General features: G+C 49.3%; 1 protein-coding gene and 1 long non-coding RNA gene across 2 annotated transcripts in view; one reads left to right on the top strand and one right to left on the bottom strand.

The window, feature by feature from the left end:
- Positions 1-13,443, bottom strand: part of APOC3 (apolipoprotein C3) — a 214,537-nt gene extending 201,094 nt beyond the window's left edge. The window contains exon 1 of the mRNA XM_084495932.1: positions 13,425-13,443. The gene's annotated coding sequence lies outside the window, so the exon portion shown is untranslated. The remainder of the gene's footprint in view (positions 1-13,424) is intronic.
- On the top strand, positions 6,466-12,992 carry LOC311422656. The gene is made up of 2 exons (XR_014685466.1): positions 6,466-6,565; positions 12,497-12,992. It is a non-coding gene; the product is annotated as an uncharacterized lncRNA (long non-coding RNA).
- Positions 13,444-16,858: the final 3,415 nt, after the last annotated feature.

Genomic DNA, 16,858 nt, shown 5'->3' with positions numbered 1-16,858 from the left:
TGGTAACTGTTCTCGCTTTATTTTATAGCCTTGGCTATTTGTTAGCTGCGAACAAGCATGATCGCTGCTGAGAAGAGTTCTCAGGATGTGTTCAAAAGCAGAAGGCGCCGACTTTCATCTGCCCCCTTACAGCGAGCGCTGCTGCCTTCCCCAGCACGAGCAGCCGTGCCTGCACTCGCCTGCTGCCCTGCAGCCTAATCCTGCAGCCCCGAGGATGTGCTGACATCGGCCAGGCGGCTCGGTGCCTCGGATAAAGGGGCTTCAGTGTTTTGCTGCGGCAGAGCCTGAGAGCGGCAGGGTTTGGTGCTTTGTAGTGCTTGCAGGATTCGGCCCTTGTAAGTTATGTGCCAACAGAGGGAGGGAAATGGGATGCCAGGGACAGCTCGCTGCAACGCATAGCCCGCGTCTCTCTAGTCCCATAATTTTTGTTGGGAAGTTTTATCTTTTTAATTTGTTACATATCATGCATCGTCTGATTAATTATTGCTTCTCTGCGGGGAGGACTAGAGTTTATAGAGCAATATAGCACCAGTGTTAGCTTTATACACCCTCAAAGCCCAGAGGACGCTCGGCAGAGTACTTATGCAACGTTCTGTCGATAATAATGACTCAGCATTTGGCCAGTTTGTGGGTATATCAGAAGCACTTTATTAAAATGTGCATAGTATACGCATTGAGCATAAATACAGCCAGGAGCTGTGGAGCACGATGCTGTGTGCCCATCAGATGGGGCTGGGTGCCTGCAACCCCCCCGTCGCCTCCACGAAGCCCCAGCAAGGCAGAGGTTTAATTGCCGCCGTGGCCTGGGATGCATCGAGCCGCCTGGCGTGTCCTTCAGCACCGAGAATGCAGAAATAGCCACAATAAAATTCCCTTTACAGCTACATCCCTCAGTCAGCTGCGTAAGAGCCCTCTCCCTGAAGAAGTGTTCCCTTACAGCAAACGATATTAAGAAGGTTGTATAAGTGATTGGGGAAGGTGCTGCGGCAGGACTAACAGCAATGAAATGCAGTTGAACATTTCCAGCGCTGAGTAAACCATATGTCTTCATAATTTGATTGTGCCCCGGTCCCCTAGGTGCCTCCCAGCTCTATTGAACACCGATGGAGTTATTTAGAATCATAAATAATATTATCAAAGAGGGTCTACTGGGTAAACAGAGTCAGTGTATAAATTGTTGGAGCGCGATATTGATTGTTCTTAGCTGACTAATGAATTATTCTGTTTAAGGGCCCATGGAAATAATGTTCAGCGTTTTTGAGGTGAGGGCCCTTTGAAGAATTTCCCCCAAGTGCTGCTCGCCTTTGTTGTTTCGGCCACCACAGCCAGCACAAGCGCCGGCAGCGGCCGCGCCGTTGCGAGCCCGCGTGGCGCAGCAGGCAGCGCCGGCAGCATGCGGCCGGGGGCTGGGGTGAGCGGGGAGAGGTTGATTAAGGGTGGCAGCTTGTCACGGGCAATTCGCAAAACATTTTCCTAACCTTTGATCCTCCTGGCTTCATCTTTTCCTCCTCGGTTTTCATCTTCTCCCCTCCGTCTGCACTTTGCAGGTGGCTGCAGGAGGCGTTGCGGGGGGAGACCCCCTCGGGTGCCCACCCGATGCTTCCCCTGCTCGTGCCCTCCTGCACTGCCCCTTGCACACAGGGGATCAGTGACCCCAGTGCTCCACACGGAGCCTCTGGACACAGAAGGGCACAAAAATCTGCCCCCATGCTGCCCTGCCCCTGCCTTCGGGGCTCCCTTGCCTGCACAGGACATCTCCGGAGCCAAATTCAGGAGCCTGCTGGTGGAGGTGCAGAGATCTAAGCTTCCATGAGCTGCACCAAAAGCCTCACCTCCAACTTGACACATGCTGGCCACCTAAAGCTTCCCACCACCTGCTGAAACCGCGTGCTTTTCCCCATTTTCAGTGGACCTGGGGACTTCTCCCACCTGTTGCTCTTCCCCCATTTTCCAGGCTCGAGGCTGTTTGAGCAGTAGCGGTCTGGAGCCTTTCCCCAGAGACACATTAACTGCCTTGAGCCCTGCCCCAGAACAGAGTGAAATGAGCTCTGCTTTTTTAACAGAACTTCAATTTTTCCCCCACCTGTATAATACATTCTGTTAAATTTATAGTTTTTCAATCCCTTTGATGTAAGGCACTCAGAACACTTCCCGGCTAATCTTACACAGCGGTGCCTGAAGTGCTGAAGGCACTGGCTGGGAATGTGGCAGGGAACCAGAAAACAATTATCGGCATTTTGGAGGGTGGGGCAGCATTAAGAGAGAGCTAATTTTAAAATGAATTACGCCATTAAAATATTTTTGTTCCCTTTGTCTGCTTTTTCAGCCACAAAGCCATCAGAAGAGAAGCAGCGCTGGCACGTCCAGGTGAGCTGGCCCTGGGGTGGGGAGGGCTGCCCGTGGGATGGCTGCAGGGGGGGCTTTGGTTCTCCTGCCAGGGACACACAAAAGTGGCTTCTGGTGGTGAAAAAAGCAGGGAAACAACTGCTCATGGTGTTTCAATATTTTTAAATGAGGCATTTGATGGGATGTGGACTGTGCCTTTGCGACCATCTGCAGGCAGCAGCGTGGTCCGCAGCCCACGCTGGAGCCCGATCCAAACCCTTCCTGATGCGAGATGCCAGCATCCCTGGGGCTGACTTCATAATCCTGCCAGAGCCATTTTCTGCATTCTCAGAGGACTTCCCCCAGCACAGTTTGATTGGTACAAATTCAAACTCTGCCTTAAAAGTTTCTAATTTTGTGCAATTTTCTCTTTGTGCTCTCCTTTGTGGTTTGGAACCTTTCAATTTTGTCTGTTCTGAAATGCCCATGAAATGACCACTCTCGCACACAAAGCCCAAGCACTGTCGAGAGCTTTGGAGGCAAAGTTTCTTTTATTTGGAAACAAGCCCTCTGCGCTCCGGGATTGCACTTGTCTACTAATCATACCAAATGTTTGCACAGAGATTGACCCATTCAGCAGCTTGTCATGAAAACCTCTATCTCAAGTTGCTTTTCATTTAGTAACCAATAATTTATACATTTCAAACCTTGTTTCCATCTTACATTGGGTATTGAATTGTCATAAGTTATTTAAAGTTGAAAGTAAGGCCAAATCATGCTGTAATTCCGGCTGCCACAAGGCCAAAGATTTGCAGCCTTTGCCTGAGGAGGACGGGTGACACAAGGCACATTTTGTACGGCTCTGCAGGTGAGGAAGCAATGATACTCTGCATCTAGGAAGCATGTTAGATGTTTAGGAGGAGGCTTTGTGTAGAGCATAATTTACCATTATTAAAATGCTACATTGCAGGAATAGGTTTTTCCTATCCCTCCCCAAATTGGTGCCCAGATCCATGCTGTGCCAGTTTGCTCTTATTTGGGGATGAGCCCGTGGCAGCAGGGTGCCCTTCGAGGGAGGCATATCAGGAGGGCACAGCCCTCATGAGACATTCGCCTTCACGAGAGCTGTTTCCACCTATGGCTGCTGCTGCAAGGGAAGGACTTTGGCTCCTGGCAATTAGTACCGATTTTGCCATAGTATCTTGTATTTTAGTGCATTTTCTTTCCTTCTCCCTGCCCCCCTCTGAGTTGTGATTGCTTCTCTAGTTTTTAAAGTAGGCACATTATTTTCCCTCACAAATAGAGTTGGGTCAATTTTCATAGCCTTTTTGCCAGCCCATTAAGCATTACTGAATTTGCCATTTTTCTCTGATATGACAGTATTTCTTTCTCCACTCACTTTTCTTTCCTTCCTGAAGCTCATGAAGATGTTTGGTCATAGCTATGGGCTTAACATCCGTTAGAATCCAAGAAACCCAAGCATTTGCTTAAATTTAAGCAAAAAATTTAAATACTGCCACATCTTTACCAATGGACAGGATTAGCCAGGGTCTCCGTTTAGTGTCTCTCCAGAAGTAAAGTAGATTTGGTCTCTGTAGGCAATTTATTTAGCTAATGAAAGTCTTGGGGGCTCCTTGAGGCTGCTCATCCACAGCTCCTCACAGGAGTCCTCTGCCTGAACAAGAGCCCCGTGAGTGCGAGGACAGGAAGGGGTTAACCCAAGCCACCCCAGGACCTTAATGTCCAGCATAATTCAGACCATTTAATTAGCGTCCCATGCTCGGCGTGTTCAATAGTGTTTTCCCCCCAGGGAGAAGTGTGTCGTATATTGCCTGTTATCTTTCAAGTACTAGGAACAGAATGCTTTTTCAGTAACCTCATCAAAGGATAAGCTAGGATTCAGATAAGCTTTTCAAGGAGGAAGTCAGGGTTATAATTTTCAGAGACTTCTGAATGTCACCTCCAATTTTCAGCTCCTCAATTGGAGCAGCCGCATTTGGAAGCCACCCAGCCTCAGATATTGAAATGGGTGACCTGTGGGCGCAGGCCGTCTCAATTCCTGGTCATCCTCAGTCTGGCAGATCCGGAGTTGAAAGTGCTCGGGATTTCTGACTTTATAATAACGTGGTTTCTCAGAAGTGCAAATTACAGAGGAATTGGTGCTAAACTCCCTATTAACTACCGAGTCCAAGAAATCCTTAGTGTCCCAAATTACCTGTCACTTTCTCTCTAACACAGCATAATTCTGTCACTTAAAAAAAAAGGCCATAATTTGAAATTTCAGTGAAATTTCTAATTGAATCTGCAGTTGGCGTTGCAGGCGTGCTGCTCCCCGTTCAGCGTGCCCGTCGCGGGGGCCGCTCCCCTGCTCACGTCCCAGCTGCTCCCCAGCCCCGCGGGGCCGTGCCGGTAATTTCCACGGTGCCCCCCTGCTCCCGCGCTGAGCCTGGTGGCAGCTCATCAGAAGGGGTTCGAGAAGGTCAGGCATTCTCAAAAGTCACTTATAAATATTTAGATCTGGGTAGCTGGAAAACACAGGGCTGCCTCTCCCGCTGCCTTTCTCCCACAAAAACATTGAAATGCAAGCCTCCTGCACCAGCTTTTGTTATCTTCCTTATAGACTCTCAGGCAGGTCTGCTTTGTGTTCGTCAGTGGGCATGAAGACAGGTCAGCACATATAGGAATGAGAGAGGGAAGTATAGATTGAAACATCTAGACACCTAGATATATAGACATTAGGGGGATGAAAGCTGAAGGTGGTTGAAAGAGGGGCTTTTAATCACCTGTGTGGGAGACTTAGACCACAGCTCCCAGTTTGGTGTGACTGGGAAATGAGCGTCCCGCCTGGCACATCCCATCTTGTCACCCTGTCCCCTTGTATACCCCACAAAATTGCATTTTAGCTCAGGAGCAGTGTCACTGCGCCCCAGAGCCACCACCTGTGCAGGCGGCCCCAGCTCATGCTTGTGCCAGCAATAATTGCCCCCGAGCAGGTAAATAACTAATAAATAAATAATGTGCCTGCAGGAGGGGTTGGGTGCACAGCTGGACACTCGCTGCCAGCCCCACCACCCCTGTGGGCACACACACGTGGGCACACTCATGTTATCCACAGCACTGGGGGTGCGTGGGACCCGTGGGATGCTCAGAGCCCTGAGCAGCTCCTGCCCCGGCACCCTGGGGCTGGATGCACCCCAGGCACAGCACCAGGGAGGCACTGGGAAGGGTGACGGAGAGTTGTGCAGAGGCAGGGTTAACAGCCTGCTGCCTCTATAATAAACCGTGTCTCGTGGGAGAAATTAGCTTATTAGGAAGGATTTGAATATGGAAAGGTGGATGGTTCTCCAGGCTAGGAGATGGAGGGCAGATGCAGGTGATGGCAGCGACAAGCTTGTGAGAAATCAGACTCCGAGCTGATATATTCAGGGGAACGTTTTGTTGTGAATTAGAAATGGGTTTTGTCAGTGTTTCCATTTGCCTTTTGTTCTAAAACATGGACCGCAGGATTTCCACAAAAAAAAACAATGACCAAAATGTTTTCTTCCTTCAGCAAATACCTGCTGGAAGGGAGAGCAAGCATGAAAGTTAATGTCAGACCTGGTATTTCTGCCTATTTTTTTTATTTTACTTTATTTTACTTGCTGAACACCTTTGAGCCCTGACAGCTCATTCCTCTCTGTGCTCGTTGCCAGCTGCAGTCATCCTTTCCCCTCTGTTTCTTCCCGTGCAATTCCCACAACTTCAGAACTGCTGCTTTGGGCTTAACCCAGCAGGGAAAGAAAATCGAGTCCCTTGAGCCTGTTTGCAGATGCACTGAGGCTTAGGTTTTTCTCCCTATAAGTGGCAACGCTGTTAAACTGCCTTGTCTGGCAGATTTTTAGCCCTGTGTAAGCACACAAATCTGGTTCACACACGCTTAAAAACTCGCTCCTGTCTCAGTGAGCGGCGGGGCTCCCAGGCCTAATTGCTCTCTCTGGCCTCAACTTGCCATTGATTTCCTATTCTCTGTTCCCTTCCTCTGCTGTCCAAAGCTGTTTTCATGCTGGTACCCCCAGCACAGGTGTGCTCGGTTTGCCCCTTTATGGTGGTGGAAAGCGCCTGTTTCCATCTGCTGGCACTTTGGTATAAATAGACCCTACAAAGGGCTGCCTCTGCTTGGCTTGGTTGGGGCTGGGTTGGTTTGGTGCTGCCATGCCCAGGGAGGAAGATGAGGATGCTGACAAGGTTGGGGACAGTTCGGGTGAGTCACTTCTAATCTCATATCTCGTACCGTGTCTGCTGCTGTGTGTCAGCGAGCTGGGAAGCCAGCGAGGGTTGTCTAAGGCAGAATGTCCCCAGGGAGGGATGCTGGCAGTTGCTAGCAGGAGTTGAAGCTCTTTGCTCCAGTGTGTTTTCAGCTTTTAACCGCTGAGGCAGTGTTTCTGAGGGAAGGATGTTCTGGGAATGTCTTGTGCAAATGGTTTTAAGAGGAAGCAAAATTCTGGACTGGTGAATAAATGAGTACAGGCAGAGCACCCAGCCAGAGCATCTGCAGCCCTTCTGCTTCTCTCTGCCCTGTAAAACTTCTCTGGGGCTGGCAGTGCCTGGGCCTGCGCTTCTGAGGAAGGGAAGCAAACAGAAAATGAGAAAAATCAGTGTGGGTGACAGCGAGCACGTGGCATGCTCTGCTTTGTGTTGGGCTCTGCCTGTGAAATGGAGGAAAAGGGACAACATTTGGCTCTGGTTAAAGGAATGGGGCTCCCCAGCCCTGGCACCTGAGGGAGTGCATGGGCTGTGGGCAGCTGGGATGCTCTGCTCTCCCCAGAGAGCTGCTCGGGTTTGAAGCAGCAGCTCTAGGACAGAGAACTTGCCAACAGCTCCTTGCCTTTCCTTCCCCTCTATTTTCTTTCCTTTTTTCCCTCTTGGCTGAATCAATAATTAAGTATATTCTAAGTAGTGCAGTTTTGCTTGATTTTTTTCCATTTGGCTTGTGCATTAGTTGGAAATGAAATATTTAGAGGACAGAATATAGTAATAAAGCCAAGACGCTTTTTCTGCTAGTATATTTTATTTATTTTGTTTAATAATGAGGTTCTGTATCTCTACCCCCTTCTGTATCAGTGGCTTTTTCCTCTTCCCCTTTCCTTTGGAGGCAGAAGATAATATCCCCCTTTTAAAAAAATAATAAAGTCAGGCTTGTCTAACAAATCAGGTCCTATGCTCTGATGTTGTAAGTGTTCAAAGGAGTTTCCCAGAAGGCTTAGAGAGGAGCAGTCCAGCATCTCCACACTGATGCTCCTGTTAACCAATGATTTGTTTGCAAGGGCAAAGCAAAAGGAATTCCTTCATTTAAAAGTTATTTGTTCCCTGATGCTAACCCTTTAATAATTCCCTGGAAAGAGAACGAATGCTTTCCACACATCATGAACAGCACACACTCTGCACTGAAATTGTCTCCTCTGTTCTTCTGCATTTTCACTTGCTATATATATAATATAATATGTGTGTGTGTGTGTATGAATGAATATATGTATATAACATTTGACTTGTTTGTGGTCTTTTCCTTACCTCTGTCTGTAGTTTTGAGATGTTTGCAAGAATTTATTCCCTGGGGAATTTCATGAATAAATCCCTGCTGCTAGGAGTGAAGCAGGGATGAGGACTGAGGTGGGTGTGTGTGTGGAGCTGGCCCTGGCAGGACTCAGACCCTGCTGCAGCTTTCAGCCCTTGGTGTCCTGCTGTGTTCCCCGGGCAGTGCTGTGAGATGCTGGGGTCAGGGGCTTTGCTGTGCTCGGAGATGGGTGCTGAGGGGTTGTTGTCCCAGGAGAAAGTGCTTGGCATGCAGCGTGGATGTTTGTGTGGGGGGAGAGGTCTAAGCACGGGCTGGCAGGGCATGAAGCTATTTATCTTGCTGCTGTCTCACAGACCTCAGGCTCTGTAGCTGTTCTTCCCTCAACAGATGTAGCAGGGAAATGCCTGTTCTCTCTGCAGGGAATCTTAGTGGTTTCAAGTTTTTTTTTCCCCATTCTGCTTTTGGGATGTAAAAGCAAATTTAAATCCCTCAGACAGAAATTACTCCAAGGAAATTCATAGAGTATACACTAAAGCACTCCATTTCAGAAACTTCAAAATATTTCACTGAGACTTTCATCAAAACATGTTTACAGTAAAAAAAAAAAAAAGTGTGTGTATTTGAAATGGAGTATTTCTCACAAACAGTGTGCGCAGAAGTACGTGCTGCCTGACAAGCAAGTGAAGCTCTCCAGCCAAGGAAGAAGCCCAGAGCCCAGGGGATCTGAGTGGGTTCCCCAGCACGTGAGCCTCTGCTCCTCAGGAGTGGGGTCCCAGTCCCAGGCTCAGGTACATTCCCATGTGTTTCAGAAGTGTTTTCTACTGGCAATGTCAATTCCCAAAGCTTCTCGGTCACCGCTGCCGCTTCACTAAGGTGCGATTAGGAAAATAAAATAGCAAAACAAAAACCCTCCAACCTTCTGTTTCAGGTGTGAAAGAGCTCAAGATAACTAATTACTTGCACAGCTTGCCTCTCTGGGCTCTCCTGCGCTTCGGATAAATATTTTGTGTACATTTGAACTTGGAAATGAGGGAGTTGCACCATGTTGGTCTGTTCCGGGTCTTGCTGTGTTGGAGAAGTCAGTGTGTTTTTCTTCAGTTAACAGGGTGCTGAAAACTGATGTTTTTCTAATATTTGTTCAGCCCATTGTCTGGTGCTGTGTACTTCCTAGAGCACAGCCTTGTGCTGTTGTTTTGGGCTGCTTCCACTTTGAAAATTCTTTGGTACCCTCCTGGCTTTGGGGCTCTGCAGGTGGGGACGGGGAGGTTGAGGGGGCCCTGGGCTCCAGGGATGCTCGCAGGAGGTGCTGTGCTGGACATGCTGAGTAACCCCCTGCTTTCAGGAGTGCTGGCCTGCACCTTGCTGTGCGCTGGGTTTTGCACATCCCACCTGCCTCTGCTGACAGGCTGGGGCTCACGGGGCAGCCCTGGGTGAGGGCATGTACTGGGGACCAGCCACCCTGCTGCTGGTGCCATGCGTGCCACGTGGCTGTGCCCAGGGGAGGAGGGCTGTGCAAATGTGAGCAGGGCAAGCAGGGCACCAGGCTCCTCTCTGGTGTGTGGCTGTGGTCCCTGGCAGCCTGCGACTGTAATTTCCTCCTATCTGCTGCTTGGAATCTCAGTCTTATTCCCAGCAGCACAGGGTGAGTTTTTCCCTTCCATTACCAGTTCTGTGGATGCAACTGTTGCTTTTAACTCTCCGAGTGAGTTTCAAGGCAGTGCTGAGTTAAGCAAGGCTGAGGACAGCAGAGCAGGGCTCCTCACTAATAGGTCTCCCCGGCAGGCAGGAGGAACTCTTTCTAGTCGGCTCTTTGTAGTTAATTCTTGATAATAGTCCTCCCATTGTTAATATTGTTGTTAAACTCCTGCATTCTCACCGAGTGAAAGCTAATTATAATAATTAACAGAGAACTTGTGAACTTGTCAAACTGGTAATTATAAACCACGGGGACTTTTATCATTAAGAGATGCCATTCAGGAGGGGGGGGGGGGGAAGAAGGGATGCAAAACCTCTTTTGATTAACTCTGTGCCCATGATGAGTCACGCCGCTGCCCAGCCGCCAGCTCTCCGGGGACCTGGATTGCTCTCCTCCAGCTACCACAGAGACCATCTAAACCAGTGCTGGCATTGCGTTCTCCAAATAAACAAGTGACAAAGACAAACACTGGCTGCAGATCTGCCAGCAGCCCCAGGACAGCCAGGCAGGGCTGCTGCCAGGACGTGCTGCAGGCGCTCGCTGTGCTGCTGCTCTGGAGGGTGGCTGAGGATGCTCAGCTTGAGCTCTTCTCTCCTCATCTTCCCCTCTCCTCCTGCTATTTCCTTTCCTTGTGGAGGAGGAGGAGGACAGCCCTGTGGTCCATTATGTTCTTGTGTGCTCCTGCTCCCACCTTCCTCTGGCAGGGAGACGGGCACTGACCTGCGCGTTTCTCTTTGCGTAATCTCTTCCTCCCCTGTCCCCAGAGGACGGGATAACCCCAGTCATGCTGCTGTTAAATCAGCACTGGTGCTGGTGCTCCCACCTCCCACTGCGCCCAGAGGTCCTTGCTGAGGGTCCTGGATGCATTATTGAGTGAAAGAAGCCCTTTCTTTGAGGGACTGTTTATAGAGTTGCTAGAATAAATTATATGTTTCTCTCCATGTGCACTATATTTTAGCCACATGCGTGCATTTATGTGCACAATTTTTGATGAAACGAATAACAGGGCATTCTTGCTTTGACTTTATCACAAGCACAAAGGCTGAAATGTCTAAGCTAGGCAGAGCTCTGGAGGCCTGGCTCGCTCTGGGAGGCGGCTCCAAAAGAGCCCACAATTTGTGGAATGGCAGGGATGAACGCAGGAGCTGATTTCCAAATTAACCCACGTGCCTCTGCAGGGCTGGGCTGTGGCAGGAGATTGCTCACCAGCAGCAGCACAGGTACTGGGGGAGGAAGGTGCAGGGGCACCTATCATCCTGCAATGTGGTGATGCCTGGTTTGGGGTTGAACAAAACTGATGAGAAAATGCTTCTCATGGACAGATGCTTGAACAGAATCTGATTGCTTAATTTCTGCCTAGACAGGTTTTGGCTCGCTCCTGTAGGAGAGATGCTTACAGGTTGTTGCAGGATCTACAGCTCCGTCCTTAGCTGTTTCTCACTAGAAACCTATAAGATGTCTGAAGAAGTTTTGGGGCCTTGGAAGCTGCTCACACTGTTTGCTAGAAAAACATCCCCTCGCTGTGCTGAGCCCTGCCTTGCTCAGCAGCATCGCTCCTTGCTCTCCCCACGTCGCAGCCCTCCCGGCAAGTTTTGCTGTGATATTTTCCAAGTTTCCTCATGTCTATTGTGAGTTTTCTCTCCTGGACAGTAAACAACAAATGGTCCTTTTCACCCAGGAGATAAGATTGTTCATCTTCCAAAGTCACCGGCACTTGTGTGCTGGGTCTGGAGCAGTTTGAATAATGAGCCTTCGGGAGGACTCGTGTTTCTCTTCGTGTCCTTTTCTTAACAAAGATCTGAGACTCCCAAGGCAGCGGCAGCTCCGCCAGGCACAGAATGCGACAGGGGCCGCTTCTGAAGGGCACAAGTTACCGAGAAGATTTTCTTCTTTTCTCCTCCACTTTTCCAATTGTACTTCTGTCAGGCACAGGCACCGAACAATTGGTCCTTTATAGAGAAATTCCCACCAGGAGCGACATAAACATTGCTGCACAGATCCCCATTCTCTGCTATCTTGCAGCAGCTCACATTAACATTTCAATCTAAAAAGTGAACCAGAACTTCCTTGTGTCCTGAAAGCTTTGCTTTTGTGGCTTTTTGGTGTTGCATTTCCCATCCTCCCATGGCCTTTCTCTTCGGCATCCCCCAGCTGTGTGCCTCTTGCACCCTGCCCCTCGGTGTTTCTGCCTGCTTCCTTCCAGCTCTGCTGGGTGCTGCCCTCCTGCATCCCCAGGGAAGGATGCTTTTCTCTCCTGTCTCAGCTGAGGGGCATCCAGGCCCTGGACAAGGTGGAAGATGGAAAGGTTTCCAGCAGAGATGTCTTTGTGACAAGAAAAAATCCTCCGTAGCCGTGGCAGCCAGAAGGGTGGTTGTCATCAGTCACTTCAGCATCTTCCCTGGCTGTGTCGAGAGCCCATTGACATACTGCAAACCCAGAGCTACCTAACACCGGGGTGGGAGCAGTGTTTTATGGGGAAAGCACTTAAGTGCATGCTCAAGATCATCTACTGCAGGGCTCTGTTTAAGCACCTGCTTAGTGCTAAGCATGTGCACAGTCCCCTCTTCCATGGTTGATGGCCTTTATCTAGATCTGCCACAAGTCCTGTCCCATCTTCTCTGTCCCTTCCAGCTCCAGTCCCATGCAGGGAGGCAGAGCAGGGTGTACTTTTTCAGAGGAGCAGCACTGCAAGCTGCTTTTCAGGCCAGTTGTGAAACTTTCCTGGCTTGGCTAAAAAGCCAGCTGGAAAAATTCCCCTGAGAGCTGCGTGGCATTTTGCATTGACAACTTCTGCCCACAGCTGGAGTCTGCTGTAGCCCTGAAAATAGACACATGAAAATATGCAAATTTAAAAATAAAGGAAGGCTTTCACTCAGAAGTGAGGTAGTGAGAATGAAATTCATTCTCCCCACTTTCTGTTGCAGCCACAGAAAAGGAAGAGACGCTGTTTCCCAGCCTCTGAATTGGTGAAGGCAGGCCTGAAAAATGGAGCTCTTTCCTTCCTTGTGTGCCCTCCAAAAGCTGCAAGCCAGCTGCTTTTCCCATGTCCCTGGGCAATGCCGGGCTCAGGGAGGATCTGGGTGATGCCTGGCACCCAGTGCCCTCAGTGCTGGAGCTGTGGGACAGATGGAGGAAGAAAGGAGTCTGCTTGCTCACCTCTCCTGCATCCACTGAGCCTGCTGCAGGAGCAGGTGCCTCTCTGGCCGGAGCGGTGCACAGTGGCCTGGTGCACAGAGCCATTGGAACAGCGCATTTGAGCATTTAAAATACATTAAAGGAGCACTCCCTTTGAAGTGAGAAACTATCTCTATTTAATCAGAGAGAAACAACTTTTCAAAAGATTTTTTTCCCCTCTTCTTTACCTTCAGCTGTCTGGCTTCTCCTGTGGATAGTACCATGAATAAAACATGCATATCCCAATTAAATCTTGATTTAATTTCTCTTCTTTGCAAAGCTGATGAACTCGAGTGCTTTCATAAAGACGTGAACATTAGCATTCTTTTGAGATGCACAAGCCGGTCGGAGGAACAAGGGACTCAAATAATCACCCACATCTCTCTTGGCCTTGCCAAGCTCTGCGCTGACTTAGAGAAGAAAACCTCGGCTGGGATAATCCTCCGGAGCAGTGGCCATGCTCAGCCCGTGGTAGAGGGCAGCTGAGGTGCAGGTACAACGGCTGAGAGCAGGAGGAGGAGAGGAAAGCTGACAGTTGGCTTCACATCAGCTGCCCTGCTCCTGTTGCCTTTCTTCTTTTCCTCGGTGCAGCAAAATGGTGTGGCAGAAGAGCAGCTGCAGGCGTGACCATGAGATTGGTGCCCAGCTCTGTCGGCTGGTTTGTGCCTGAGCTGCAGCTGCGCTGTGCGGATGGGCTGCAAGCACCCTGTCCATCCATCCACCCTATCCATTTGCTCCATCAGAGCTCAGCTCGCTGGCGAAGGCTGCACAGAACTGAAAGCCACTCTTTGTTACTCCTCCAGCTGCCTGAGAAGGTGAAGAGAAACAAGCCCACTTGTTCTTCACTGAGATTTTTTATTGTTTTCTTTCTGGTAGATAAGAAATAGCTTCGAAGTGATCGCTCCACCAGCACGCTGGGGCAGGGGCTGTTACTTAGTGCATTCCTGAAGGCTCCTCACTTTAAAAACAGAAAGCAAAGGTTGTGTTAATATTTTTACACACAGCAAAAAAGCGCACAGAAATGTACATGTCCAAGCAGGCTATTTTAAATGAAAACAGTTCGTTCAGAGCAGCTTTAGGAGCCGTCAGTACAGCTGGTCTGTACCATGTGAGCTTCCTTGGAGAGGGTCCTGTGGGCTTCCCAGGGCCAGTCCCTGTGCTCGGGCACTGTCAGACGGTGGTGGCACGTGCACATCCCCAATGCCAAGTGCATGTGCTGCTGCTCTATCACAGCTGGTCAGTGTTTTCCAGCTTTTGTGTTTTTCATGGAAAAAAACAGGCTGGCTTGAGCAAAAATAGTTTGTCATAAGTTTTTTGTTTTTTTTTTGTTTTTTCCATATATGCAACCTCTAAAATAAATAAAGCTCTACACACTGATGTCCTTCTGCCCATCGTTCCAGCCTCGTGGCACTAATTGGTGCTCTAATTTCAGTGGATTTCATATAATGCTTTAAATTACCTGTGGTGCATTTGTGGTGGAGTGCATTCATGTTTTTTCCTGTTGTCTTAGGGCCTTATCATACAAAAATACAACCCATGCTTATTTTTCTGTGCCAGAAGTATTTCTGTTGTATCCAATGATCTTACACTGCAGCCTAGTATGAAATGATTCTCACAAAATTTTGGTAAAAGGTATTTCAACAAAGTTTTATTTCTGCAAACTACTAATGTACAGAAAATGTCGTCTTTCCAGTGAAGTCTGAGTTTTCATTAAAAAAGAAATGAAACCCTTACAACACCCAACACTTCAAACTTTCTTTGCTGGGAACATTTCTCTTTTAAAAAGTCCATAAAAACCTCTCAGAACAAATTTCAGGCAGAAAATTGTTTTTGTCATTCCATTTTTAATAGGGATTTAAAAAAAAAAAAAATCATTTCCCGCATAGCTCTATAAGGAGCTGCTGAAATGTCACCATGGTGATTGTCCTCGTGACATTTCCATTCAGGATTTAAAGCAGGGAAACAAACACAGCTGTTGGGCTGCTGTGTGTCCTGGCCGGAGTGGTGCTGGTGGTGGGGCAGGAGGTGAAATTCACCTGGACCTGGGATTTTGGGCAAGCCAGGCTCTCTGCCCGTGCCTCAGTTTCCCCACCCCGCGATGCAGCCGGGCGGGCAGTGTGAGTGCCACCAGGGTCACGCTGCTGATGAAAAGAAATAGCCTCGCAGCAGCCAAGATAAAGAAACGCTCGATGGGAAAGCGTGTAATGCGGCCGTTTTCATGGGTCATTGCAGGAGATTATGAATTCCACTTACAGCCCAAACGGCTGCAATAGCCTTCACCAAAGCTAAATGTGCTCCGCGGGCCGGAGGTGACTTTGCTGGGGGATGCAGCTGGGCTCAGCGCCGTGCCCAGCCCGGGGGCCCCGGGGGCTGCGCTGCTGGCTCTGGTTACAGAGCCTGGCTTTGTGAGCTTCCGAAGCCACCCCATAACTGACCCTTCATGCAGCAAATGTCACGGAGTATATATGAGTTTTTAAAAACAGAGGAACTGAATTAGAAGCAAATTTCTTCTGCTCGCTTTGATTCCTCATCCGTCTCCTGCCACCTTCCCAGCAGCGCGCTGAGTGCTCCGCGGCTCCTGGCTGCTTGCACCGAGCTCCTTTACCTGCCTGGTGATCGATGAGCGTTCTGGGTACCTCATTTATTTTGTAAAAATAGTGATTTATTTATACCAAAAAAAAGTTTTGCTAGGAGTTGCTTCTGATTTACGGATGTGCTGTTGTGTATATATGGCCTTGTAAATATTCAATTTATTGGCTAAGCTTCCAGGGCTGCACCAGGCCCTGCAAGGTCTGGCCTTGGCAGTGCCAGCATATGTTTTCTGATGCAGCGAGAGGTCCTAGGCTGTGCTGGTGCTTGCTGCAGGGGCTGAAGTCTCCTCTTCATCCTCTCTGGGCTGTAGGAAATGGCCCTGGGCAGCCCCTTGCCCAGGCAGGGCATGAATCATGTCCCATCTAGATCAGCCTTCGGTAGCACCCGTCCCTCCTCTTCCTCAGCAGAGACTCAGGCTGTGCCTGGTGGGCAGCAGTAGAAAATTGGGGGTGCCACGAGCTTCACAGCTCTTCTTGTTGGAAACCAAAAAGGTGCAGAAAGAGCTGTTGCGCTCCCCAGTTAATTGCCAAGCAAAGGTGTTGCATGCAGGGGGGAAGGCAAGGAATAAAGTGCTTTTACCTGCTCAGCTGGATAATTAAAAGCTGCCTGAAGCACTGCTAACCTTTTTTCATCACGGCATCATTCATTATAAAGCCAGAAAGAATTAACTATGCTGCATTATCAGATAGAGAAAAATATTAATAGCAAAAATGGGAAAGAGAAAGGAGAAATTTTGGGTAAGTTAATTAAACTACTCATCCTCAATGACTTATTAAGTAGCTGGACAGGCTTCTTTGGGCTTAGTGTGTCCCTGAGAGTGCGAGATGTTATCTTGGAGGAGGAAACTTGTCAGCTAGAGCAACTTTTCCATCTCAAGCACGGTGCATGCGTGGTCTTTACAGCCCTTGAAGGCTGGCCGCTGTCCTGATCAGTTCCCTGGGTGCGTGCTATGGGCACGTGGTGCTCTGGGGCTGTCTCCTTGTGTAACCCCATCTCCTCCCCATCATCCTCACCCCATGTACCTTTGTTGGTGCTGGGACACCAGGACAGAGCTGTGCACTGACCGAAGCACAGCTGCCCCAGAGCTCTACAGTGCAGTGAAACCCCTTGTGGTTTTTTTTGGGCACCCCCCTGCTGATGCCAGGCATTTTACTGGCAGCCCACTTCTGGCTGGACTTCGGGTGAGCTCTTCTGGGAGCCCTGCACAGGTACGGCGTGCTCGTGCAGGCAGATGGCACCGAGTCGCTGCGAGCCCACGCAGCCCCGCTCCAAGGCTCTGCTTGTTAGCAGCTCTGCTTACAACACACCTCGCCAGTAACCAAACCTGACAGCTTCGTCCCATAAACCACAACTGACGGGCTCTGCAGCTCCTCCTCACTCCGCAGTTGCACAATTTCATATCCAGTGCTGCTGAATAAAAATGGGGGCATTTCTCCCCGTGACAGCTGAGCTCTCAAACCATGATAAATCACGTCGCATAGATAGCGTCTCTCAAACTAACCTTTGGGTACGTGTGTAAG

The sequence above is a fragment of the Aythya ferina genome (assembly GCF_964211825.1).
Source record: "Aythya ferina genome assembly, chromosome: 22".
Lineage (NCBI taxonomy): Eukaryota > Metazoa > Chordata > Aves > Anseriformes > Anatidae > Aythya > Aythya ferina.
The sequence above is the reverse complement of the archived record's forward strand: the minus strand, read 5'-3'. Positions and strand labels throughout refer to the sequence as shown.